General features: G+C 39.5%; 2 long non-coding RNA genes across 2 annotated transcripts in view; one reads left to right on the top strand and one right to left on the bottom strand.

The window, feature by feature from the left end:
• The first annotated feature begins 3,487 nt into the window (after positions 1–3,487).
• On the top strand, positions 3,488–24,941 carry LOC133269022 (uncharacterized). Its single transcript, XR_009743269.1, has 4 exons — positions 3,488–3,818; positions 11,322–11,392; positions 22,602–22,734; positions 23,930–24,941. It is a non-coding gene; the product is annotated as an uncharacterized LOC133269022 (long non-coding RNA).
• The window catches only part of LOC133269021 (uncharacterized), a 27,992-nt gene continuing 22,259 nt past the window's right edge, over positions 21,641–27,373 (bottom strand). The window contains exons 2-3 of the long non-coding RNA XR_009743268.1: positions 26,065–26,245; positions 21,641–21,768 (exon numbers count right to left, since the gene is read on the bottom strand). This is a non-coding gene — a long non-coding RNA (uncharacterized LOC133269021). The remainder of the gene's footprint in view (positions 21,769–26,064; positions 26,246–27,373) is intronic.

Genomic DNA, 27,373 nt, shown 5'->3' with positions numbered 1-27,373 from the left:
TGTTATAATAGCATCTGTACAAGCTTGCTAATTTGGGGAGCAGTTTACCATCAGATATTGGCATCCTCTTTCATCCATACTACTTACCTGTTAACTTACACTCTGCTTTTAGCCTGGGAGAAGCCAACCAGGTTCTCTAAACAGAGGAGGTCAAAATAAGTTAAACACCAGATCACATTTAAGGTTTCTCCCTGAAGGGTAGGTAAGTCTCACTTAAATCACTGTTCTAAGACTGTAAGCACAGCTATTGAGGACAGGCCAAATGCAAGCCGGGTGTAGTTCCCTGAGCCTAGAGTGGATTAAAAGGTATGATTGCAGATCACTAGGGAAACTTTAAGACAGCATGTAACAGATGAGCTAAGAATGATGTGTATTATTAGTACCTAAGTACAGATTTTTTGCAATCTAAGGCACATTATTGCTTAAATGTGCTAATTAATAAAGGTGGCCAATCCCAAAGGCATATCTCAGACTAGTTAACGGACAAAGGCACATTGTCAGTGGACTGTGTTTTATATATATAAATATAAAAAAAACCCCGCCATAACATACATATATATGCAGTGCCTCTGTTTCATAGTACCTGAACTATTTATGCTGTAGTATTGCTAGAGGAAAGGACACTGTATTTGCAATTCATTAGATCTCCAAAGAAACAGTAAACACTTTATTGGTGCTATTAAGTAAATGTGTGAGAGGCCAGAAAAGCAATGTAATAACAAAAGAAAAGATGGCAGATGAATTATAGAGCTACATCAAGCATTACCCTGATACCACCCAAGAAGGCCTGATCATCAGTATTCAGCCTTCAGTACTGCACCTATAGCTTTAGCATTTCAAGCCTGAAAAAAAAAAGCAAGAATTTGGCTTTTGTTCACTGTGTGAAAGGGGAGTGTGTAGCTCCTCACAGTCCCACCGGACATGCAGAATTCAGTGACTTGCTCTCTACAACCTTTCACTGGAGGAATATAAAGGCAGGAAATGTATTTGTGATACTAATTAAGATTAGAAAATCCTCATTTAGGAAAATGCCCCTTGGCAGGGTATTAAGAAAAAAAAAAAAAAAAGAAAACAAAACAGAAAAAATACCAAACAAAAATACATCCAAACCCCAAAGAAACAACTAAACATATTTCTGTTCAAAGTGATGGAAAGAGCTGTAAGAGAAAAGGGAATTAAAAAAGCACCCTGGTTGAGGTGAAATGGGTTATAAAAATGAGACATAAAGCATTTTACTTCAGTGCTGTCAAAGGGTCCAAACTAAAGAACGGTCCTTTAGTCTAAGGACTGAAAGATGACAGACATCTAGTTAAAGTCCAATTTAATATAATGAGCTATTTGAAAAACTGGTAGTCCTTTTCCTAAAATAAAGTAATGAGAAAATGTCACTCTTTTTGTCACAATGTAAAAAAAACCAGAAGCTGTTCTAACCAATATTACAGCTCAGTGGAACACAGTCCGTAGTTACAGCACCAAATTTTACCAAAAGAAAGACTTTGAGAACTGAGACAATGTTTTGAGACCATATTGTACCCAAACCTAAAACTTGGAACATTTTAATCAATCATGTTTTATAGACCTGTCAGAGTAACAAAAAAAATCAAAGGTAAATTAATATCTGGAAAGACCTGCATAATGTACAGTTTTGCTAATTAAAAGTAATGCACAGAGCATGAACTGGTATTAATAAAAGTACAAAATAATGTGTTATCCCTCACGGTATATATAAATGTTGGCTTCACTTATGTGTTTTTGGAAGTACTGTTGTCATGGTTACCATTCAGCTGTCTTTAGGTTTTAATATGCCCCATTTTGTAAGGTTGAGGTTCAGTTCAAGTTCATATTAAGCAAATCCACTGAAGTTTTCAGATATGGTCTCTAATTTAACACGCATTATTTTCTGAGAGGCCAACTTGAAATACTTTTGGCATGATTTTAAGAGATGTCAACCACCTTCAGATGCAGCAGAAGTCAATGACCTGTATACAGTGACCGAGTCATGAATAATCTGCCAAATGGCATAGGCCATAACAATCTTAATGTAAAAACATATAAACCTGCTTCACTTGGTATAGGGAATGTTTCTGTACTCCTGCAGGCTGAACTTATCACCATTATACACTAAATGAACAATGTGTCATTCTCTCAAGCATTTATATATTTGTCTGAAACTATAGGAATGCTTGACTGTAATATTATAAAACATAATCTTAATTCCTATGTGAAATATCAATCATCCAATACTTTAGGTGTATTCCAACAAAAAACTTCATTTCCCCTTTAGCCAATTTCCTCATGTTCAAATATGGCGGGGGGGGGGGGGGGAAGGGTAGTTTTGTGTGAGTGAAAGGCTTTGTCTTTGTTAGTTTGTTAAAAAGCTTGAGGTTCAAACCAAGATACTCAGCAATAACCATAAAACCAGGGTAACTGAGAATTAACTCAGGTAACTGTGTGGGCTTTGCGTTGTCCTCTGCAGGTGTACCTGAGTCAAACTTATGTGTAAATGTCCTTTTTTGCTTCTCTATAAAAACAGATGGACCTGCTCTTCAAAGTAGCTTCTTTGCATTATTAGCCATAAAAAGTCCTTATCACCACCTTCAGCAAGCCACCTGAACCACAGAAGACTGTAGGAATGGCTCTTTCCTTGCCTTCCCTTTTCTCTATTTAGCTTTAGCTGAGCAATGTGGCACAGAGGTGTTGATCTTTTTTGTAGTGCTGTGCATAGAAGTGAAGCTTGTTCACAGGGAAAAGGAAGTATTGTGCTAAAGCTCTGGTGTAGTCAACTTCCCTTTGAGCATATTACAACCAATTTAGGACTAATTTTAATAGTGCCTACTTTTCTCTTTGGTACAAAAATGGGAAAGGAAAAATAAGGGGAGAAAGAAAGTTCTAGATCAGTGTCTCTTTATTCCAGGTTCATCTCTTCCATAGTCTTTCAGCTTTTTGTATTTCTGTTTTTTGACTTCTGTTCCCTCAAGCGTAGGCATAGACAAACTAGCTGCACTCACTGTGCTCCCCATGGCAGGTCTTCCTCTGGCTTCAGTACTCATATTTTCCTAGAATTATTCAAAGACTTGGTTTCTTTTCCTTTTTGACTGCTGGGCTGTTAGTTTCTTTGATTTGCTTTGTTTCCTTAATGACTTGGTCCTTGTGGACATCTGCAGTGGAGTGTCCCAGAAGCATCTCTTTTCAGACTGTCTCTGCATAGTCATATGTCTCACAAGTGTGTAGGGTGCAATAGTTAAAAAATTCTTGCCCTTTGCAATAGCTCCAGAAGATTTCTGAGTCACTAATTTAGTTTAAAAGGAAAATTGAAAGTGTAGGATGCAAAATGCAGCATAAACTATAAAGACGACCAGGTCAGCATTCGTATTGTATGAACACATGCATAATCACCCATGTGCCTATATGTATATATACAGTTGTGTGGACTTTAGAAATCGCACTTCTGCTGCATACTTAGACATTATTGATTCAATTTATTTGTTCAATCATTGATTGATTCATGTATCTTTTGGGGAGCCATGCAGACATATAAGTAGGGTTGCTACATCTCTGTGTAGGTGTGTGCATTTGTAATTGGAGACGATAATAGGGTTTTTTATCAGACATCTCAACATTATTTCATTATTTGATTTCACAGTGTACATTCTTCATGGTTCTTCACCTATTTTGGTACTAAATGGGCCAGTAAATTATAAGCTTTATCTCCTAAACCCTGGAGTTAAGCAGCGTCAGATACCTGAAGATGACTTGTATGCAAATTGGATTGAAGGAGGACTTTTTGGCCTCTGTTTCCAATTCCAGTATATGTTCAGGTGAGTGGAAAATGTTTGCTGCTAATCTCAGTGCTGAGCTGCCAGTTTATTGCACAAGTGATACACTTCCATACACTTAGTGATGTGGTCTGTGATCTATGGAACGAGGAAGAGAGCACTGAGATGGACTCCAGATGCACCTACTTGTTATGCTGTGGGCTCTGGAGGCCAGGAACCATGCAAAATAGCATTTCAAAAGTCACTTGTAGGTCATTGCATGCGACAGTAGCAATAGCATCTCTGAACAGGCTGCTTTTGCTGTGAAAGTGTCACCTGCTTTTGCACCATGTGAAACACTGAACTGATCAAGAGACTGTCTTCCACTGCAAACTTCTTCTCTGGTAAGTAAGTTTACAGTACAGATATGTGGGAATATTTATATCACAAACCCATGATTTTAACAGGTTATTAGCAAAGCACCAGCAGGGGGCCCGAAATACAAAGACTACTCTGGGATTTGTTCAGGAAACTCAAATAATTATTCAGAGCTTAATTGATCAAACTTCGTACTTAAAAAAACCTCCACCCCAAAGTCCTCATTCTACCGGCTTGATATTAAATGGTAAAACAGTACAGAAGTGAAAATATCCTGGAGCCCTGTATCATCTTCATTATCTTCACTGGTGAAGCGACTGAGTGAGTGGAGAGGTGTGAAATTCCAGCAGAGAGGAACATGCTGTTTTAAGAGGAAGTGCTGACATGCAGGCTACAATTAGACAAAAAATGACTGCTGACATTTAAAAATCATTACAGAGAGGAAATTGTGAGTGTAATTATGTCATCATTGACACTGCTCAAGTGTGCTGATGCATTTTTGCTGATCAAAATCAAGTGTTTATATTTGTAAACAGAATGCACTTAGCAACTCTATCAATGGAAATGTTCTAGACAAGAACTAAGGAAAATAAAGCCGAGGCACTTTGATGAAATATTCTTTTTCCCCTTCTTCAGTAGTCTATCTTCCCTTTTTTCAGTATTTTGATTTCAGGATCATTTCTTGTTAACAAATTTGTTTCACAGTATTTTGGAATGACAGTTTCACTGGCTTTTGTTTCGACTTCCCACCCACCCCCCACCCCCCCAAGAATGATAGGCATGGCCATTCTGAAGGATACCAAAAGTCCATTATTGCCAAGACTTGATGCCTACAGAAGGCTATGAGAGAACAATAAACATATAATTAATATAAGTAATTAGGAATATAGTGGACTGAATATAGTGGGCTAGCATGTAGTAGAATATAGCAGAGCACACCAGAATATACTAGAATTTAGCAGAAGACAGCAGAACAAACTAGAATGTAGCAGAACATAATAGAATACAGCAGAACATACTAGAATACAGCAGAACACACCAAAATATACTAGAACATAGCAGAACACACCAGAATACACTAGAATATAGCAGAGCACACCAGAATATACTAGAATACAGCAGAAGACTTAGTAAGGTTCCATGGAATATAGCCGTAGAGGGCAGGGGGGCCAAGACCATTGGTTGATATTCAAGGATCACCTGCTACAACCTCAGGAGTCTTGCATCCCAACTAGAAGGAAGTGCAGCAGGAGGGCCAGGAGACCTCCTTGGGTGGATAAGGAGCTGCTGAGGAAACTTTGGGGGCTAAAAAGAGGCTTATAACAGGTGGTAGCAAGGACAGGCGGCCTGGGATGAATACAGGGATGTTGTCTGGGAAGCTAGGGACCAGGTTAGGAAAGATAAGGCCCAGTTAGAATTAAACTTGGCTAGGGATATTAAGGGTAACAGGAAGGGATTCTACAGGTACCTAGCGAATAAAAAACAGACTAGGGACAATATAAGCCCCCTCCAGAAGCTCTCGGGAGAACTGGCTACACAGGATTTGGAGAAGGCTGAGGTTCTGAATGACTTCTTTCCCTTGGTCTTCACTGGCAAAGGCTTTGTCTGCACCACCCAAGTCTTGGAAGGCAGATGCAGGGACTGTGAGAATGAAGACCTTGCGCCCACTGTAGGAGAGGATCAGGTTCGAGACCATCTTAAAAACCTGAACATGCACAAGTCCATGGGTCCTGATGAAATCCATCTGCGGGTCCTGAAGGAGCTGGCGAATGAAGTTGCTAAACCACTGGCCATCATATTTGAGAAATCATGGCAGTCAGGTGAAGTTCCTGATGACTGGAAAAAGGGAAATATAACCCCCATTTTCAAGAAGGGGAAAATGGATGACCCGGGGAATTACAGACCAGTCAGTCTCACCTCTGTGCCTGGCAAAATCTTGGAGCAGATTCTCCTGGAAGGCATGCTAAGGCACATGAAAATCAACAAGGTGCTTGGTGACAGCCAGCATGGCTTCACTAAGGGGAAATCCTGCCTGACCAATGTGGTGGCCTTCTATGATGGGGCTACAGAACTCATGGACAGGGGCAGAGCAGTTGATGTCATCTACCTGGACTTGTGCAAAGCGTTCGACACTGACCCACATGACATCCTTGTCTCTAAATTGGAGAGACATCAATTTGATGGATGGACCACTTGGTGGATAAAGAACTGGCTGGATGGCCACACACAAAGAGTTGTGGTCAATGGCTCAATGTCCGGCTGGAGACCAGTAACGAGTGGTGTCCCTCAGGGATTGGTGTTGGGACCGGTCTTGTTTAACATCTTCGTCACTGACATGGACAGTGGGATTGAGTGCGCCCTCAGCAAGTTTGCCGATGACACCAAGCTGTGAGGTTCGGTTGATACCCTGGAGGGAAGGAATGCCATCCAGAGGGACCTTGACACGCTTGTGAGGTGGGCTGATGTCAACCTCATGCAGTTTAACCATGCCAAGTGCAAGGTCCTACACCTGGGTCGAAGCAATCCCAGGCACAGCTACAGGTTGGGCAGAGAAGAGATTCAGAGCAGCCCTGCGGAGAAGGACTTGGGGGTGCTGGTTGATGAGAAAATGAGCATGAGCCAGCAGTGTGCGCTTGCAGCTCAGATAGCCAACTGTATCCTGGGCTGCATCAAAAGGAGCATGACCAGCAGGTCGAAGGAGGTGATCCTGCCCCTCTACTCTGCTCTCTTGAGACCTCACCTGGAGCATTGTGCACAGTTCTGGTGTCCTCAACATCAAAAGGACATGGAACTGTTGGAACAAGTCCAGAGGAGGGCCACGAGGATGATCAGGGGACTGGAGCACCTCCCATATGCAGACAGGCTGAGGAAGTTGGGGCTGTTCAGCCTGGAGAAGAGAAGGCTGCGTGGAGACCTCATAGCATCTGAAGGGGGCCTATAGGGATGCTGGGGAGGGACTCTTCGTTAGGGACTGCAGTGACAGGACAAGGGGTAACGGGTTCAAACTTAAACAGGGGAAGTTTAGATTAGATATAAGGAGGAAATTCTTTCCTGTTAGGGTGATGAGGCACTGGAATAGGTTGCCCAGGGAGGCTGTGAATGCTCCATCCCTGGCAGTGCTCAAGGCCAGGTTGGACGAGGCCTTGGGTGACATGGTTTAGTGTAAGGTGTCCCTGCCCATGGCAGGGGGGTTGGAACCAGATGATTTTAAGGTCCTTTCCAACCCTAACGATTCTATGATTATATATGCTATAACATACTATAATAGCAGAACACAGTGGAATATACTGGAATATAGAAGAACACACTAGAATATATCAGAGTATAGTGAAATATAGTAGAAGATAGCAGAACACACTAGAATATACTAGAATGTAGCAGAACACACTGGAACACAGCGGGCTGGGCTAGGCTGGGCTAAAAAAAAAAAAGAATTACCTGATGGAACATACTAGAACTCACCTAAATATAGCTAAATATAGCTGACTACAATACAGTAGCATTATACTAGACTTTAATAAATTACATTACAAAACATAATGTCATATAAAATATAATATATTATTAAAGTGTAATATGTTGTACTGCAATAGAATATCTTGTAGTATAACAGTATGTGATACAACCTAATGTAATATTGCAGAATTGATGAAAATATAGTAGCACATACTAGAATATAACATATAATATAGTATGATATAATACTAATATAACATGCCCTGATCCAATATCTACTCTAACAAGATAATATCATGTAAGTTAATATAACACAACATTACCTTCTAAGTTCTGCTGCTCAGGAACTTCAAAGACTGCTTAAAAACATAAGAATATTTAAGTCTTTCTGAGGGGCTTTAGAAATAGTCTAATACTGGATTTGGGGCAAAGGGAGCCATGATGTCAGCAGGTGGAAAATATGTAAATGTCACCATTTACCTCGAGGACCTTGTTACCTCTGCTCATACCAAATTCTTGGCACTTAATTACTTAACACAGTCCTTCCTTAAGCTCTATCAAAAGTCCCGTACCTATGATATATTATCACTCAATGACAGGAAAATGACCAATGTGTGATACATACAAATGCTCGGTTTGGAATAGACAAAATATATGAAAGGGTATGGCTCTGTCTGATTCCAAACCCAGATTTCTTTTATCTTGGAGATACAGGATAACCATATATAAACACAGTTCCAAAACATGAAAGCGTAAGTGTTTACAAAGGCTGTTGAGTGAAGAAGGTCTTGTTTTCTGCAGTGAAATGTCCATAAAAAGAAAAATGTCTACAAATGCTAGTTCCCCTGAGGACGCCATCTTGTTCACAGTATTCTGGAGCATGCTTATGGTAGAAATTAAGAAAAAGACTCAAAGTGTTAAAATGAAGGATACTTAATAATGAGGTACACTACATTATCAATACAGTTATTGTCAACTGTGGCAGAAACAGAAATATGAATATTGAATGTCAACTTTTCAGGTTGAAACTTACGACTTCTCAGCTGATGTCTACTGAGCTCTGAAATTCCTCTCAGTATCAAAATTTGTTTTTTTAAGAAATAAAAAAATTGGTTTGTGTTTGCCTTTTCATTCTTCTCCCCCTCCTCCTCTCCCGCTTTATTAATTTTGACCCTTGGGAAAGGGTTTTTTTTTCCAGTTCACCTATTAATTCCCTAGGTGTCCTCCTGAAGCCAGTTTTTCTTTTGGCACTGAGTCCATCACTGTCCCCATTTCCTGGATGTCAAAATGTATATCCAGTCAAATTGTGTTACCAGAATAACATCAAGCAACTCTAAAGGCTCCACATCAGCAAAAGAGCTGCTTTCATAATATCATTTTATGATTGGATGAATACTGTAATTCCTTTTTAGAGTGATAAGGATTTCCATGTCAAAACACAGAATACTTTGTGCCATTAAAATAGTAGAAATCAGTAGTTAGGAAACAGCCCACATTGGGTGACTTGGGAGAGGCCAGTCCTACAGGTGTTTCTAATGACTATTTATTGCATCAGAGAATACTAAAGAATCCATGAAAATGTGGGCCACAGAAGTAGGTAATAAGGCTTTACTAGTGTATGAAAATATGATACAAAGAATAGTATTATGTTACTGTGTTTTATAGTATAACGCTTTTAAGGCTACTTTCATTTTTATGTCCCTTTTCACTAATTCATACCTTTCTGGATTTATTTTCTCTTTGGAATTAGAGCTTTATGTCTGTTATCTTGGTGGAAAGCTTCCTTAATTACTGCTTGTAACAAGCTAAATAAAAACCATTTTCCTGTTCTCTGCTCATGTTTGAAAGTTGAAAAAAATAATCTTTCTCTGCATAGTAAACTGGTGCCACACACTCTTTTTAAACACATCATTACAGAACAGCTGAACTTTGAAACTTGGCGATGTCTAATATTTTTTGTAATCTATCTCTAAGTATACTTAAAAGGTATTACTTTGTCTGAAACTTTAATGAACACAAGATTTACAGAGTATTGCTGAGTACCAGGACTGTCAAGTAGTTAAAACCTTATCCTGTCAAAGGGTGGTAAACAGAAATCAGTACTAATAGACAGCCCCATATAGTCCACCCAAATGTGAGAAATTCAGCAGCAGTTCAAGATCTGACCCCAACAGCAGAACTGGAAGGGGCTATGAGAGGTCCTCTGGCACATCCTCAATGAAAAGTCAAATCTACATGATTTTGTTTCATTAATTTTTTTAATTTTTATTTTTTTTGTTAAGACCAAGAGGGGTATTTCCCAGCTTCCCTGATAAAATGTATCCATCTTCACACGTGGAGACCTTTACCTAAAGTCTATCCTGGATCTTCCTAAATGTTACCTCTTTGAATACCTACCATGCAGTTCTTTTTGCAGGATGACTCTTCCAGTCTTTGAGGTGTTAGCCTCTAAGAAAGCTTCTAGCCTCTGGAACACAGCAGTGTGCAGTTTCTTTACTTCACTTGACAAGCACAAGTGGTGTTGGTCTTGGAGTATTGCTGGGTGCTCTGTTCGAGGGAGAAGGGAAAAAAACACTTCCCAAATGAAACACTGCATTAGCACTGAAATGATAAAAAATATTGTAAGCAATAACAAAAATGCAAGTCCTTGGAGACTGGCGGGTGTCTCCCTGTGCTGTCTGCATTCTACAATATTCTGTATAGTTTATGCTTTCATGGCAAAACAATTTGTCAGTCTCTCATTTGCTAAGATGTTGTCAATGTAACATAATGCGAAGTCCTGAGCTGCTGCTCTGATAGCCCAATCCTGTGAGCTGTTTCCATTTAAGCATAAAGATCTCTTTCAACAACAAAAAATGAAAAAGAAAAAAAAATTGCTATTTTTCAAGGTTTTCCTCAGACCACTTACTACAGTGACATATGACCTTCAGAAGTTACATGACAATGAGTAAATACTAACATAGAAAGACATCAGCAGTATTGTGTTCTTGTGTAATGTATTATTAACAAAGCCAGTGCAAATGAGTGTAGTAACCATGTTCAGAAGAGTCCTACTGAAGACTTTGGGTAGGATAGCAGTTGGAGAGACTACGTAGTAATTACAGTAATCAATGCAATTTCATATTGGTTTGTTTTGATGACATGGAATGATCTACCCTGTCAGCTTTCAGATAGGGATCAAATTTTAAGCCCTTTAATCTCCATTGTGAATAATTATCTATTCAGGTTGTCTTTTCCCATCACCATACCAAGCTAGAGGATTTACTGATACACCTAAACAAGACAGTATAATCATTAAAACAGCAGAGCTCTATTTCTTGGTACTACTGCTATATAAATGTTAAGTAATAGTGACAGAAAAGGGTGTTGGCTGATTATGTTTTTCTGATTATGGCATACTGTAATAATTATTCCTTGATCTCTTTTAGTTTGAAAGGCTTCAGCTGAGCCTGCAAGTAAGTTGCACTGTCATAAATGAGACTGTAGAAATCAGTCTTTACAACCGATAAATCTTGCAATTAAATTTTAGTCTTGCAATTCCATGAATATAACATGCTTTTTCTGTTGCACAAGAAGTTAAATGAATATATAACCAAGACGTAGATAAAAACATGCAGAAGCAAGTCTGAGGACCACCCTGGATCAAATAAGAACAATTTAAAATGGAATAATATGATATATCAACTAAAGATTTTCAGCTATAAAAAACCCCCTCAGTCTCTTCCCCCACAGTCAAGTACAGCCTAAAAGAAGACCAGGAAATCTGAAAATGCGGGAGTGGAATAACAATCCATCAAAGAATGGTAAGAAAAAGATAAGATACTATCTAAATTTGATTGTTGAAACATTTTTACTTCTGAAAATACTGCTAATTAGCACTATTTACTCAGGTTTCATTAATTAAAATTCAATTGTTATACATGTGAAATAAATTATGCAACTTGTAAATCTTAATTACATTGTAATTTGGGATAACTTTATGATTCTTTCGTGATGCCTCAAATCAGTGGAATGTGGTTTCCTATTTTAGAGTTGATCAGAGCTGGTAACACTGAATATAATGCACTGCTGGTACTTTTAGGGAGAATTGAAGCAATTAATTATAGTATTTTGATTACTGAGTTTTAAACACTAGTATCCATAAACCAAAAAATACAGCAGTATTTGGATGTAATATGATTTTAATACTTCATGCAGCAATTGCTTCTGGTTAGACACTTAGTATTAATTATGCAAGCATGAATCATTCATATGCCAGTGGTTTATTTCCATCAGAACAGTGAAGCAGGTTTAGGTTTAGGCACAGATGCAGTTGGCAGAAGCAGCACTTGAAGTGAAACAGATCAGGAAGCTTGGATGTTCTAATGCCAAGGCATTTGTAAACCTGGTAGGTTCACCATGCTCAGATAATGTAAGTCAGTATTGTTTACGGACATTAAAACATTGCATCAGTTTATGCCAGCTGAATTTCTGGCTTCTCTTGGCATCAGTTCATTCTCTTTGCTTTTAATTAACTGTTGAAAGCAGACATTGGCATCCCTGGTGAAAGCAGTCCTACCAGAGGGACTGAAAGACACATAAATCAGCCATATGACAAGGTACTGGGCACTGGTAAAGCTTCAGCTTAACTGTCGGGTCCAGCAATGACCAGACAACTTCCAGAAAGTTAAATGACAGAAGAGAAGATATAAGAGCTCTGAGAGGAAACAAATCTAGAAAATACAACTTGGATTTAATAACTGGAGAAGAATTGTGCAGAAGAGATAGCTGGGATAAGGGAGTGTACACAGAGTAAAGGCTGGTGTGAAAATCATGAAATGTGCTTAGCAGATAGGAAGACAAGTGAGATCAACGTAACAGGTAGCAGGAAAGGCTAATACTGGACATTGGGAAAAGTTTTCTAATGCTAAGAAGCAACTCAGACACAGCTTCCTTTCTGAGGAGCTATGGAGGTGTTCTTTCACAGAGGTTTTAAGAACAGGCTGGATGAATGTCAATTGGAAATGAAACCGAGGCAGCAGGGTCTGTGCTGGAGCAGTCCTTAAATGACCTCAGCAACTTAAGCTTTCTAGGATGCAGGACGTGCTCCAAACTCCTGCTAATCTAGAAGTTCTTGCAAGAACTGGCTTTCACTAATCCTCTGCTGCTCTGCACCTGAGGAAGAGGTGGTATTTCTATTGGGACAATACACAGCTGCCTAGCGAGTACACTGAATTGAGGCACTTCCCTAGTCAGCGTGCTATTGCCATTGATCTGATACCTATGCCCAGCGTACAGGTCTGGATTATATTATTAAGCGAGGCTGTAGTACTGAACTTTTAGATACCTGAATCCTAATTATTCTTAGACCTTATCCATGATACATGAGCCAGAATTTGTAAATGCCAAGTTAGTTTTCTGTTGGCTTCAGGGATCTTTTCAACAAAAATTGAAATATATCCCAACTGAGGTGTGAGAAAGTTGGATTGCCTGCTTTTCACAGAAAGATAACTCACAAGAGATTCCACACAAAGGTGTGCAGTCTTAGACCCAAGCAAACCTGTTTTATGGTCTTCACTAGAACATATTTGCTGCTGTAAAAGGGTGGGACACTGCAGATCTTTTGCAGCCCTGGTTCTGGTTATCTTGAAAGTTTTCACTGTGCTGTTCAGGTATGCCACTCCACAAATCAAAGCTCACATTGTGCTTCAGTGTGATGCTGGAAGCTGATTTCAGGTACTCTGCCCTGTGTCTATTTTAAGACCACGCTCTTCCCTAGCCTGCCTTACAAAACATCAAGCCAAATTCCCTTCAGAGCTACATTGAAATGGTGCTATCTCTTGGGCTACTGGAGCTAGTAAATAAGTGAAATTAAAAGAGAAAGAAATAAGGCAGCCTCAAAAATCTCTGGTTTTAGTTTTGGTTTTTTTTCCATCTGCATTTAATTCAGTATTTCAAGAAGAAAAATGAAGATTTAAGGAACAAATTTAATCAGTGGTATAAACAATTCCCTGGAATCTCTATTATTTTTTTTCATTAAGAGAATGCCTGCTCAGTAGAACAACTCTACAGCTTACCACAGGAGAGATCCACCAACCTACTCCTGTTACTGGTTGCATGACACAGTGCTTTATTTCACTGTGGCTGAAAATCTCTGGCAGCCTGTTTTGAGCAGTCACTTTGTACATTAGATTTTAGAAAAGCTTTTCGATTTCGTTGTAGAATAAGTAGGAATATGCCATGAGTGTACTTGCAGGTAAAATTAAGGCATGCTCTGGTTTGATTCTGGAAGGTCAGCTACAAGCCCTGCAGCTGAAGTTTTCGAAATAAAAAGTCCTCACCAAAGCATCCTGAAAGAGTAAACAGCAAAAGCAGCTTTGAACTTCGCTTTGTGCTTCTCTTGTAATAGTTATCTATCTGACCCAGCATCACACTCCCCACCCTCTAACTCTGTAAGAGGTCACCATAGCATAGTGTTACACGCTATAACCTTTCCCAGCCATTCGTGCTTACTGTGGTCACAGCCTGATTCCTTATGGTGTGCTGTGACTCCTGGCCAAATTTCATTGCTACCAGGGGAAAAGGTAAGCTTGACAAAATGAACATTTCCAGTGCAATCAAAAGAAGACAAGAGTTGCTTTTTACTCCAAATCTATACACATACAAACACATATGTCTGTATATATATAAAAACATATATATATATGTGTATAATTTCTTTCTAGGTGAAGGATTCTTTATGTTGCACTTAAGACTTACAGTGTTCTGAGAGAAAAGCAACTATTCCCCTTGTCAAAGCCACAACTCAGGCAGTCAGTTCAGTATGAGAATGTTAAGTGAGCCATTTGAGATGTGATATTTCAGCTGCACAGCATCCAATTCATCGTATGCTTCAGAAATGTATTATGTACAGCTGGATAAAAACAGAAGCTGCAAAGGCAAGAGAAATCAATTAGCAGGGAAGCCCATGTATGAGGAAAGGCCTGCACAAAATCACCATGTTTTATTTTGAACTTCCTAAAGTTATCTCCCTCTTTTTGGGTGATCTTGAAACACAACCTCTATATTTGGATAAGAGGATAGGCATATTCTAGTACTCCTAATTAGGCACTGATAATTTAACAGAACACTGCAGGACTTAAAGTTACACAGTAGCACTAAGCACAAAGTTGGCTTTATGTCCTTTTCTCCACACCCTAGCCCCACCAAAAATTTCAGTTATGGCAAGCCTCAATGTTAGGAAAGAGACTGTTATAGTTTGCAAATAGTTTCCATCCTGGAAGAAGGCGCACCCAACAGAATTTAAACAATGCAGGCTGCAATCTCAGTTACAGTGGCATAAATTAGGATCAATTCCATTGAGGTCAGGACAGTTATATCAGTGTGACACACATGAGGACTGAGCCTGATTAACTGCAGAAGAGTTAATTCTCATCTACTCTCCTGTAAGTCAGAGCTGAATCTGGCCCCTATCTTCCAGTTGGACTCTATCCAGACAGTGGGTCAAATCCGGCTTTGAATTTCAAGAGAATAAATGTGGAGATGCTGATTTTATAGGAGCTATTCCCAATTACAGTAGTGCAAATTTTGGCCCAGAGACTATAAAGAATCTCAGCAGCAGCTAGCAGTTGAGGTCCCAACATACTTTGGCCAAGGTGGACATTCTGTGTGCAGAGTCTAAAAGCAGTTCTGTATGATTTGGGGTAACTAACTGTTCGATCACAGTTATCTCTCATATGGATGAAGGCAGCAATTCCAAAAATAAAGTGGACATGCGGGACACACTTATCTACCTAGTTCCTCTCCCACCCCCAGGAATATTTTTTGACTTGTTAACTACTGGAACCCAATCCTCATGTAATACAGGAAATATGTAACAGTGATACCAATGACCTTAGTAGAGTGCAAGCTGTGAATAGCCCTGGTGAAGCTGAGCAGCCAGAAAAGACAAAAATGTTGGTATGCCAGCTGTTTATTTCTAATGCAGGTGAATGGCTTTTAGAAGTATTTAAACCAGTTGGAGTACACTCAACCCAATCTTCATTAATGGGGAAAAAGGAAAGAAAGAAAGAAGACAATAAAACATGCAATGACAGCATATACTAATGTGAACAGCAAAGATGCTTCCTTCAGTGGTAGGTGCAGTGATATAGGCAGTAGCAGAAAGGCAGAGCTTAGCAAAAGGCTGAGAAGCCTTTGAGAAGGCTGCGTGGAGACCTCATAGCAGCCTTCCAGTATCTGAAGGGGGCCTATAGGGATGCTGGGGAGGGACTCTTCATTAGGGACTGTAGTGATAGGACAAGGGGTAACGGGTTAAAACTTAAACAGGGGAAGTTTAGGTTGGATATAAGAAGGAAATTCTTTCCTGTTAGGGTGGTGAGGCACTGGAATGGGCTGCCCAGGGAGGTTGTGAATGCTCCATCCCTGGCAGTGTTCAAGACCAGGTTGGACAAGGCTTTGGGTGATATGATTTAGCGTAAGGTGTCCCTGCCTATGGCAGGGGGTTGGAACTAGATGATCTTAAGGTCCTTTCCAACCCTAACGATTCTATGATTCTATGATTACATGAAAAGGCTACAGAAACAGTTGTGCAAGCTAGAAGATTTAAATGCGCACTCAAGGAGTAGGAATACTGTCCTGCTTGATGGAGAAAAAGAAGCAGCACCAGCTCAGGGTGCTGGGCTCTGTCTGCCACCTCTTCTCCCAGATGGGTAAAGGCTGCCTATTTCCTGCAGTGGCTCAGCGCAGCTGAGTGCTCTCCATTTAGGGTAGTAATTATAAGGTGAGTGAGAATTGTAACTGTATACAATCAAGTCCCTATTAAGCATTCTCTCCCATTATTTAAGGTTGAACTACTGTAGAGCTTAATGAATCACTGCTTTCTGGCAAATAATAAGTGTACCACACAAATGAATTTCAGAGGAAGTGAGATTCTTCCTGAATTCAAATAGAATTTAGGAAATTGTCCCAGATGAAACAATGCAGAGAAACAAAATGTCAAAACACTTCATTTTAGTATTTTCAAAATGGAGTCTTTCATTCTAGAATTGCCAAAACACTTCCCAAAACTTTCAAAACAAAGCTTTTTATCTCTCCATTTTAAAATTAGCCTAAATTTAAAAAGAAAAAAAAAGCTTTTCAATGTGTGAAACAGCACAAGACCAAAAAATTAAGCCACTCCTTTGAAGCTGAACTAAATAGCTTGGGTTGAACACAAATGACAGTTTTCCTAATTTTTTTTTACTTTGCCAACATTTCTTAAAATCTCAATTTGACCAAAGCTAAAATACAAATCTGAAAAAAAAATTCTGAAAAAGAAAAAATGCATTACCAAGCTTCAGTTCTACATAACCTTCTGCCCAGTTAATGTCTCTTCAAGTTTATCGGAGCAGAGTCAGGCCCCTTACTTTCCAAAAACTGTTTGAGCTTACCAATTTGTTTTTTAATTGGAAAAGCTGAAGAGATTTCTTTCTATACTGGTGAAATAATAAAGGTTCCATCTGAAAACTCACAGTCAGAAACACTTTAGCCATGCAAACACTAGATTTGGGTGCTTGAAGACATCGTTGTTCTCTGTGGAGCTGTATCAGAATCGGCATCCTGCTTAGTTTGATCCTGGAGTTCATCTTCAGCCCCAGCTCCCTTGGGATCCCCACTGCCCTGGCTTGCTTTCAGTCAGGCCCTAGCCCTGCAAGAGGAGTGGAGGGAGAAATTAACTCACATCCAAATTGTGCTTCACAGGCATGATGACTGTCACGTGCTGCAGCCATTTGGCTGCACGAGCTTCTGTCCCTGCTTGAGCTCAGCCATGTAAGGCAGTAAAGATGTGGCATTTGTGAGTCTCCTCACAAAGAGCGTGGAAGTGAAGCACCGAACTGCCATCCTCCTGAGAGGTGCAGCAACAGCACTCCAAATCAATACTTTCAGCCAGAAATATTTGGCTTGCAGGTGTTTGGCTTTCTGATGAATAGCTCTGATTTTCTACAGAGAGCAGATACTTTTTTTGTGGAAAAAAAAATTCTCACAAAATCCAATTTTCCCTTTAAGGAACAGATGGAGATGGAAAAATTTTAACCTATAAGATGGATTAACATGTGCAGGTTTTTTTCCCCAGCCACTCTTTTCTGCATATCCATTGACTTGCCTTGCTACAGAGAATTTCACTAAATGTCACTGGCTCTGTTGCCCGCTTTCCCAAGCTCTATCAATGGATTTTTTAAAGATGTTTCCATGCGTGGACTTTGCTTTTTCCTCATATACCAATCCCAGTGGAGGCAGAACATCATACTATGCTATTGCATGTCAATCGATATGATGATCATGTTCCTGTGTCAGCCAAAGGAAAAAAAAAGGGTGCTTGTAAGGCCCTGTAGGCATTAAAAAAAATGCAGAACGTGTTCACCAGCAAAGGGGAGTCAGGTTTATAGCTATCCTAAAGGTATAAAATATTTTATTACCAATACACATGTGCAGACATTCTAGAATTTACTTGATTCCAAAATAAAAAGTTACAGCATATTATCATAATAGCAAAAGAAATTAACTATGATTCAATCAGCAAAAGAAAGGAAATCCGGGATCAGAGATCACCCCCTCCCCACTGTCTGTCACAACAGGTTACCATGCTTAATTTTACCCAACTATGTCATATTGTGACCAAGCATCGGAGGCTTGATCCTTAACTTTGAAGTTTTTCTCTTTTGTGAAAGTAAGCCAGAACCACAAAATTTTTGAAATTGCAGTGCTTGACTGAATTGAATGTAGTTTTTCTCTGTGAAAGTAAAATCAAACAGAAAGCTCTCCCCCTTCCAGGGGATGGTTTTTAAATCGTCTTTGACCCTGCTCTTCATATTTGCATCGGCTCTGGTTATTTGATTAAAACTGTAGAAAATGTAATTCAAACTATTCTTTTTAAAAGACAAAAAGGGAAAGTGATTCCCCCCACCCCCCCCAAATATCTCTTGCCTTTTTTTATAAATGCCTTCCAGATTTGGCTTGGCATTCTTACGTATTTCAGGATTATCTGAAAAATAATTCAACTAATACTTTATCTTGACCCTACTTTAGTATTTTGATGTATCAGTATTAACTGATTTGAAGTGTTAAATCAGTTTTTAGGAATATTTGATACAAAATAGGGGGTTTGGAAATCAAAATCAAATAAGTATATACACACACGTGTATGTATGTATATACTTACAAATGCGAATGTAGCCCACTGAAATTAATCCTAAAAACGTAATGTCTTCAACTAGCCACATACAGTAAACACGTCAGTCATTACTTTAAAATTCTATTGACCTTAGTGATAACTTTTCCTGAATAAAGGATATTGACTCTAGCCACACTGAAACTTAGTGAGTTTAACAAAGTATTTTAATATAGCAATGGCTAAATTCAAGAGAGCTTCACAGAGGGAGGTTTCAGTGGCTAATATGAAGGGAGGAAGTTTTCATATCAATAAATATGGTGGCATCTGACAGGTAAAATGTTGTAATAGTCCTTGGGGTGCTACTTCCCTCCCACTAATGTGTTGGACAGTTTAGATAAACACCATATGCCTGTCCGTAGAAGGAGTTGGAAACCAATGTAAATAGAGAGAGAGAGTTTCCTTGTTTTCCCTATATTCCCTCTATCCCTGGGCTAAGGGTTAGTGGTATGTACAGAGTAATGGAAGAAGGAAAGAGCCCCAGGGAAAAGGTGGAAGCAAAGAGTCAAAAAACTGAAGTGAGGAAGAAAGGAAAGGTAGAGAAAGTGTTGTGAAGAAATTATGTGAAATAGGGGGCAGATTAAATAGACTAGGGAATTGTCCAGTGATGCTGACGAGATGGTGGTGTTCAAAAGTGATAGCAATAAGAAAGAGGAACAACTCTTATGGAGATGTGGTAAAGCAAACTGTAAAGATGAATTATCTACACGTCTAGAGATACACAGGTAATGACAACAGCACAGGAAGGAGATCTGGAGCGAAAGGAAAAGAATCAGGCTATCATGCGTTATTACTCAGAGTTAGCCAGAATTAGGACCTACATGCCACCCTGCTCCTATTGCTGTGCCACTATGTGAGGCACAGTAAGGGAAAAGAAGGGAAGTAAACAACTTCGCTTTTAAGTCTACATGTCATCTTTAATCCAAGCTTCAGTCCAGTTCTTCAGCTCCTTCTTAGCTCTAACTGGACAGTCTAGCTTAGCTGGTCATGGTGCAGATAAGCCTGCAACCTCTTCAGAGAACAGCAGGTATATTTAGGTAAGCTGCTGCAGTTGCTTTCTGATGAATTGAGGCTTTTATTCTCCCCCATATCCTCTTCAAGTTCTCTTCTGAACTCACCTTGCTTTCCCCTTATGTGGGGATTGTGCTCCTGATGCTGAGCCAGACTGCCCACACTTCACCCTGTCCACAGCGTTTCTCTAGTGTGGGCGCTAACAGCAGTCCATGGCAATGATTTATTTTAAACTAGGTTTATAAACTGGCGTTCTCTTTTCCCTTGGGAAATATTTGCAGATAGAGATTGTTATGTAGCATCTGTAGTTTCCAAGTATCCATATGTAGGATGAATTAGTCAAAATTTATTCTGTGACTCTGAGTTTACACTTGGCAGAAAAGATTGTTTACTTATTTGTAGCACTATAGCAAGACCTTTACCCTATTGTTTGCAAGCTTTAGCCAGCAGATGAGAAATAGAAACGACTTCAAATTAATACTTGAACCAAGCTCATTTATGACTGAATTAAATTACAGCTTCAGAAGTAAATGTCAGAATTTGCTTCCACTGTGCTTCATTGTCACTGCTGTATTAAAATTTATGGTATTAAAGGCTATCCATTTAGACACACATAGCTCTCTGTCAGCAGACAGTAACTGAGTTACACGGACACGTCCTGAGATTCAGATGGAACTCCAGAAAATCAGCTCCAAACAGTTTTTATGAATTGGTTTCTTTAGATACAGGGCAGTGATGAGTGCTCCATTATACCAGAGGCAAAGATGTTTCTGTGGGAAAAAAAAAAAAGAAATATAAACACAAATGGATAGCCCGTTTTCTACATGGGCAGAAGTACAAAGTTTGCTTATACTGTTTTTCAGGAAAAGTCCTGGGCTAGTCTGTCATTTGTGAAAATGGTTCTATCTTTATTCCTTATGGGTTTTGTATTTAAGAACCTAGGACTAACACCAATATTCTTTTTCAGCCTTTAATGAAGAAACATGTTCCTACCAAAGGAGAACGCTGGAGTAAATAGAACCAAAGTAAACAAATATTTGCAAGTCACCATGTTGGTTCTGTTATTAAAGAAAATACGGCCCAGAAGCATTCCAGACAGATTCATCGCAGTCCATGTCTGGTAAAATAATGACAAAATACTCCTAGTTACTCAGTTAATAATGCCAGAATTAAAACTAAACATTACTCAACAAATAGCTAGCTGAATCTATGGTGTGTCAGTGACAGCTATAGTAAAAATTAGAAATACTATGGGTTTTGGTGGTTGGATGGTTGGTTTTTTCCCGTTTCAGAGAATTCCCAATGTGTGTTTAATTAGAGGGAATCCAGTTTTCAAAAATCATGGGACAGTTCTGTGTAATCAGTCTGTTGCTGCCTGGTCCTCTGGTGCCAGCAGGAGGTAAGCATTAAAGCTGGGTCTGTATCCCAGGGCCTCAAACCCTCACGCAGGGGACAGCTTCAAATCCAACATTGCAGGTTTTCCTGGAGAAAAGGTATCTTCAAAATAAAAAATGTTTAGTAGACTGTAAATGAGAAAGTCCAAATAATGGTCAAAAATGCTGAACTGCACGGCTTATGTGAAAAGAATTGTAAGAACTGTAAGATTGTCCTGGAGGGATTCAATATTTTATCTTAATCCTTGCTTAGATAAAATGGGCTTCCAAGAGTTTGGCTTCAGTTCTAAACTAGCAGTGAAACAGACAGAAAGAAGAGAGGAGAAGGGAAGTGCTTTCTAGCAAATTTCCATAAAGCTGCCTTACGAAACTGTGCAGTGACATAGCAAGCCACATTATCAAGTTAAGCACCTGGGTCAGCTTCGTGTCTGCAAGGTTTCCATCTGAAGGCAACTTGCTCTTATTTTGATTTCTGTGTTTCTGAAGCTAGTGGGACCGTTTCTTAGACAGTGCATAGAGTAAGGGAAACTGCATGAACTCTGTAGCTGTTCTGCTCGTGAAAGTTTCACAGAGCATGGAGGCTTGCCTGAAAACACAAATAGCAGTTATGAAAATTATTCACATTCAAACAATGAATATTTCAGGAAATGCTAAGAGATTTGCATCATAATCATACATAAATTAATTTGGAATAGGTAAAAACAAAAGAGGCTCCATTCTAAATTTCAATCCATTTTACTTGTTTTACTCTTGTTTAAATTATTCTTGCTCTACAGCCACAAGTCTTCAATGCCTATGTAGAAACCAAGGGAAAAAACATTAGACTGCAGACAGGTATAGGACTCCAGGCCGGAGGTTCTCAAGCAAAGTAAATACCAATATCAAATCAGAGTTGATATCTCTTTGTTTAGTATATGCATAGATAATGTTTCCAAGTGAGAATTTATATCCCGCAGTCTGAAACAATGATTTTGATCCCAGTGACTGTTAGGCTATGACACAGTTTGTCCACCAAATAATGTTATTTTGTTAAAGATTAACAGATATACACCCATACAGAAAGCAAAGAAACTGTACTTAATAGATCATTTCAATAATAAAAGAATTAAAGAATATAACCAAGATCTTTTTTATAGGAGTGGTCCAATTTATATCAATGGAATAATTTGCTATGATAAGAGTTTAGAGGATCAAGTCTGTATAACAGCCATCTGTGCTCCTTAGGTGTTATCCTCAGATGACATTATTTTCTAGCAACAGAGAGATAATGCCACGTTGACAGGTAACCCAACCTGTTTCCAAACAGCATGCCAAGTCACTGGTTGCTTGGGTATGATATTTGACTGCAGTTGCTTTCACACTTTGATTTATTCTGCTACTCTCACCAGTGCCCTATTTCCCCTGTGCAAATTCCTGCAGACACATTAGCATGGAGACAGTCACATTGCTTGTCCACTTGTCACAGCTGAACTCTAAGCTATTCAGCCAACACCCTGAGACTGACCCCAACAAGGTGGTGGCTCTACATGCTACCTCCTGCATTGAAAACATGGTAAGAAGACCCTTACTGTTGTAACAGTTACTACAGCAGACACCACAAAATTGCTAATTGTTACTGTGAAACTGTATCCTATTAAGACACCAAATGTTGAGCCTTCTGCAAATGTTTAAAAGATATGCAAAATAACCTTCACTGCAGTATATTACTGCTATTCTTATACTTAATAAATTAATCAATTTTACAGATTTTCCCTAACAAATGTTCAAAGGGAGTCTAAGACCAGACTGCAGGATTTGGCATTTCCGGAAGCCACAAGTAACACTGTCTTTTTTTAGGCAGTATTCAAAATCTATAACCTGTTTCTGATCAAATTACAATGCAGTTAAGGATTTTTTTTTTTTGCCAGACACAATGTGTCAAGCTTTATTTTAGTTGTATTTTTTAATAGTTGAACTTGCAATTCAGAGAGGCTTTTTCTTAAAACTACATTTTCTTACAACCCCTCCCTTTCAAAATGACAGCATAGGGAGAAGGTAAGAAAGCTTAACAGCAACATTTGTAAAAACATATTTGGAATCAGCATCATAGAATCTGACTTGTTGGATGTCTTTGCTAAAGACAGGTTTCCCCAAGAACCTGGGCAGGGAATTAGATTTCTAGAAAAGGGTACCATAGGGAATAGATAAGAAATGAGATGCCAACAGATGGAGAAGGGCTCAGGCACTTGTGTATTTCTTTCCCCAAGGGCTTCTCAGATGTGAACTTTCTCATGAAGTTGCACAGTGATGTGATGGGAGGGGATTTCAAAATAATCAACAGATTCATTTCAGTCAGAGCAAGATGTTACTTCCCAGCTGAGTACCCCAGGCACCTGGTAACTGGCTGTCCTGGACTGAGGCAGGCTGTTTTCCTTCTAGGACATTTCAACCTCATCTGAACAGCAGGTGGCACTGAATCAGATAAAGAAGCATCACCGACCTATTTGGTAAGCATCAAGACACTCCCTGGTGTCTGGGAAACTGAGATTCAAATTTCTGTTCCAGAGTGGAGTGGAGAATGTACAGCACACAGAAAATGAGAGAGGTAAACAGTGAGGAGCCAACTCCAGCCACTCAGGAGCTGCAGCTTGAGTCAGGGTACCTAGAAGTTAACTGATGATCAGCTTTAAAGCCTGGGGACCACAAGTTAAAAAACAGATGTACAGGCTTATCTGTGTAGATGTACCGTGAACCCTCATCTCTTGCAGGAAGATTCCTGCTGGTTCCCAAAGTGTCTTAAAGGAAAAGGTTCATCAAGGACTGGAAGCAACCAAGGTGAGTCTAGAGGAAAAAGACTTCACCTGGTGCAAATCTGTTCAGTCAACTCTAGCCAACGTGCCTACCAAATTGCAAGACAAATATAGGGAGAAATATGGTGAATAGTTTCTGGATTATGTGTAGTGGCACTATAATATCATAATGGTATTTCAAGTAGTTTCTGAATAACATAAAGTTATCACATAAAACTGTTGCTTTAAATCGTCACAATTTAGCATTTTAACATTCTTTCTATTGCCTCCCATGAATGATGTGATGCAGAACAGGACCTGCTGTTGGAAGGAGATAACTCAAATGCTGTGCATGCACATTGAAACTGATCTTTCACTGTCACATCTCTGTGGTACACAAGAAGGAAATAAACCACCAGGAAACAGTAACACTGACTTTCAAAAGACAAAATGCAGCACGAAGCCATAAGGCTTTTGCTAGGATTGGATAAGCTTGGATCTAGAGCTGTGTGAAGCTCACAGCTTTAGTTTACCTATGCTTCAGCAAATTTTGCCAGTAGGCTGTTTTGCTTTGCTTGATTTCCCACCAATAAATTTCAGACTTATGTGTGCTGGAAAATCAGAGCTGGTGCTGAACTTAGGCAAATTTCGCTTTTCCCTCGCACATTACCAACACACAGTTAATCTCCTGCTGTCTCTGACAGCGTAGGGGAATAGTAGTATCACATATGCTCAGAATCATCACACAAAATGTTTCAAGAGCAAACAAGGAAAAAGACCTAGCGCTAACTTAATATGACCTACTGCCACCTGCAAGGTCATTTACCTGTGCTGAGAGAGAGCATACAAGTTTTTTTCTGGATGAAGGACTTGCACGGCTGGTGGGATCTTGAAAGCTGCAGATCCATGCCTGGCAGCCATGAGCTTTGCTTTGTAAATACATTCCTCCCACCTACCAAACAGCAGGCCATGTTATTGTTTCAGGTTGGGTCACCTGTAGGCAGAGCTGTCCCAGAGTAACAAAAGGTGCAATAATGTGTGTTTAGTTAAATCAGGTAATCATTTAAACCAGCACATTGGAGCTGGATCAGGTTAAGATTGCAATCAATGCCCACTCACTCCATTGCACCAACAGAACTCTTTCAGATTCACTCCTTGCAGCTTCTATACATAGAGTACCTTTTCTCAGAAACTCTTCTTCTGGCCCTGAAGTCCAGAAATGTGACCTGAGACTGTCACAAGTGAGACGTGGTGGCTGGTGTATCACAGTGTTCTGACATGAGTGTTAGGCAAATTCAACATGTCTGCTGGAATGATTTAGCACTCCAGGTGCAGTGATTAGCACACCTGTAGCCTGAAGTTGAGTCTTCTGCTTTCCCAATGTAGACTTTGTTCCACCTATTCTTCATGTCCCACACTCACAGCCCAAGGCAGTGGTTTTGAAAGAACCTTCTGTCTCCCAGCATTGCTCATGAATAAGTATTGTGGTTACGAGCCTGCTAGAGCAGATTTGGTAACTAATGGCATTTCAAATCATCTTGCTATTTTTTGTCAAATGACTATATGGTGCATTTGGCTTGTGCAAAAAGTACTGTTCAGTGAGAGCTGTAACCACTGGAAGGAATATTTTTGAAAGAAAGTTTATATTTCCTAAGAACCACAAAAAGGAGATGACATTTTCCTGTATCTATGAACAACACAATTTGAATAATATATTGTGCCAATAAAGATGTCAAAATCTTGTTGAAAAATGAATATGAAATCTCTGCTTTATGTAATCATTCATATTCCAGGTTTTCTGAGGGACCCAGCCTAGGCTTTAAGATGTATTCTTTGTGGAAGAGAGAATAATTATTATTCATCTCTCTCTCTGAAAATTTAAATCCAAAATACATGCACTGGTAAACAAATTTTCCTGTATCTTTGCTACAGGGACTGAATCCATTGATTATATTAAATGTGAATTGTTTTCCTGACCACTCTCCCACAGTGTGGAGAGCAATTCAAATCATGCTTCCTTGAACATTTAGCAGCTGGCAATTGCTGGTTGCAGACTACCTGCCAAGAAGACACTTGCATACAAACAAAATATACAGTATTATACACCTACTTACACATACGGAACAGAAGACACGTTTATCCCTTCATTAATAAGTACATCAGCTTTCACGGTGGTGGAATGAAGTATCTTCACTAGGGAATTGCTTCAGCAGTAAGTTTACCGCTATTACTGACTTTGCAGGATCCATTTCTTGGAGAATGGACAGCAGCTTCCAGTATCTTTGTCTACTGTGACTGCAACAATAAAAAGAATTGGTCAGATGAGTATTGAAAATGCAGTCCAAATGTAGTACAAGTTTCTACTTTGACCATTCTAGCAATATAGACAGGATACATGTATGCTGTCTGTCTAATCGTCCTAAAGATATGGATTTTCTACAGGCATTAGTCTGCTGGGTGCAAGGAGTAATTGCAATCACATTTATTCTGCAACGGTAGTTTTTTTGCTTATTGCTCCTTTTTATGTCACATTGAGAATACAGCTTGAAAGACCATAGCAAAGCAATACTGTAGCACTACAGTAGGCATTAAAAGGCCATGTAAGTATACAGGCAATTATCGTGTAGTACAGTGAATAGGAAAATAAAACAGCTACGAGTCGGAAGATGGCTAGGAAGGAAAGAGTTTGCCATGAAGAAATCTAAAACTTACTTCTGGAGCTTCTGTACCCCTTCTGAGGCAATACCAAGTCCCTCCTTTGACGGGGGGCCACAGTGATGGAGATATCTCCTTGACAGTACTAACATCAGGGCTTCACCAGTGGTGAAGGTAACCCAGCCCACAATCACATATTGCCAAATTATTTCTTAGTGTTCAGCAACATTCTTTAATATATAGCGGAATTCATTGCACCTGAGTAACTGACTATCCTGGTTACTGCTCCCAGAGGTTCCAGGGTAAGTGTATATAATTGTTAACTTTTACTTTGCCTTTAGCAAAAGTAGCTTGCGTATATGCACAGCACTGCAGTTCCCTGGTCTCTCCCTTGCCCAATTCATCAGCTAGCACAGCTGGTAGCGACAGGATCCAGCCGGCTGCAGGACTGTGATCCTTTGATAGGGAAATATAAACAAAATGCTGTGTCTCCTTGGTACTTTCCCCACCACCTTGACATACACGAGCTAGGGAAGCCACAATTTGGATGTGGGCTGGTACATAACACTGCAACAATCTACTGTCAATAATAATTTAAAAATGGGTTAATTAAATGCACGGTATGAATAGGAAATAAGATTAGAGGTGACACTCAGACCCAGAGGCCTTTTTCAGGCTGTGGAAAAAAATAGAACACAGTAATTTTTCCCACAGCCTGGAGAAGGCCTCATGTCCTAAATGTCATCTCTAATCTTGTTTTCTATTTCT

This window comes from Pezoporus flaviventris, unplaced genomic scaffold, assembly GCF_033815535.1.
Source record: "Pezoporus flaviventris isolate CSIRO_AGI_PZ_B2104156 unplaced genomic scaffold, CSIRO_AGI_Pfla_v1 ptg000013l, whole genome shotgun sequence".
Classification (NCBI taxonomy): domain Eukaryota; kingdom Metazoa; phylum Chordata; class Aves; order Psittaciformes; family Psittacidae; genus Pezoporus; species Pezoporus flaviventris.
Note: the sequence above shows the minus strand (reverse complement) of the source record. Positions and strands in the feature narration are given on the sequence as shown.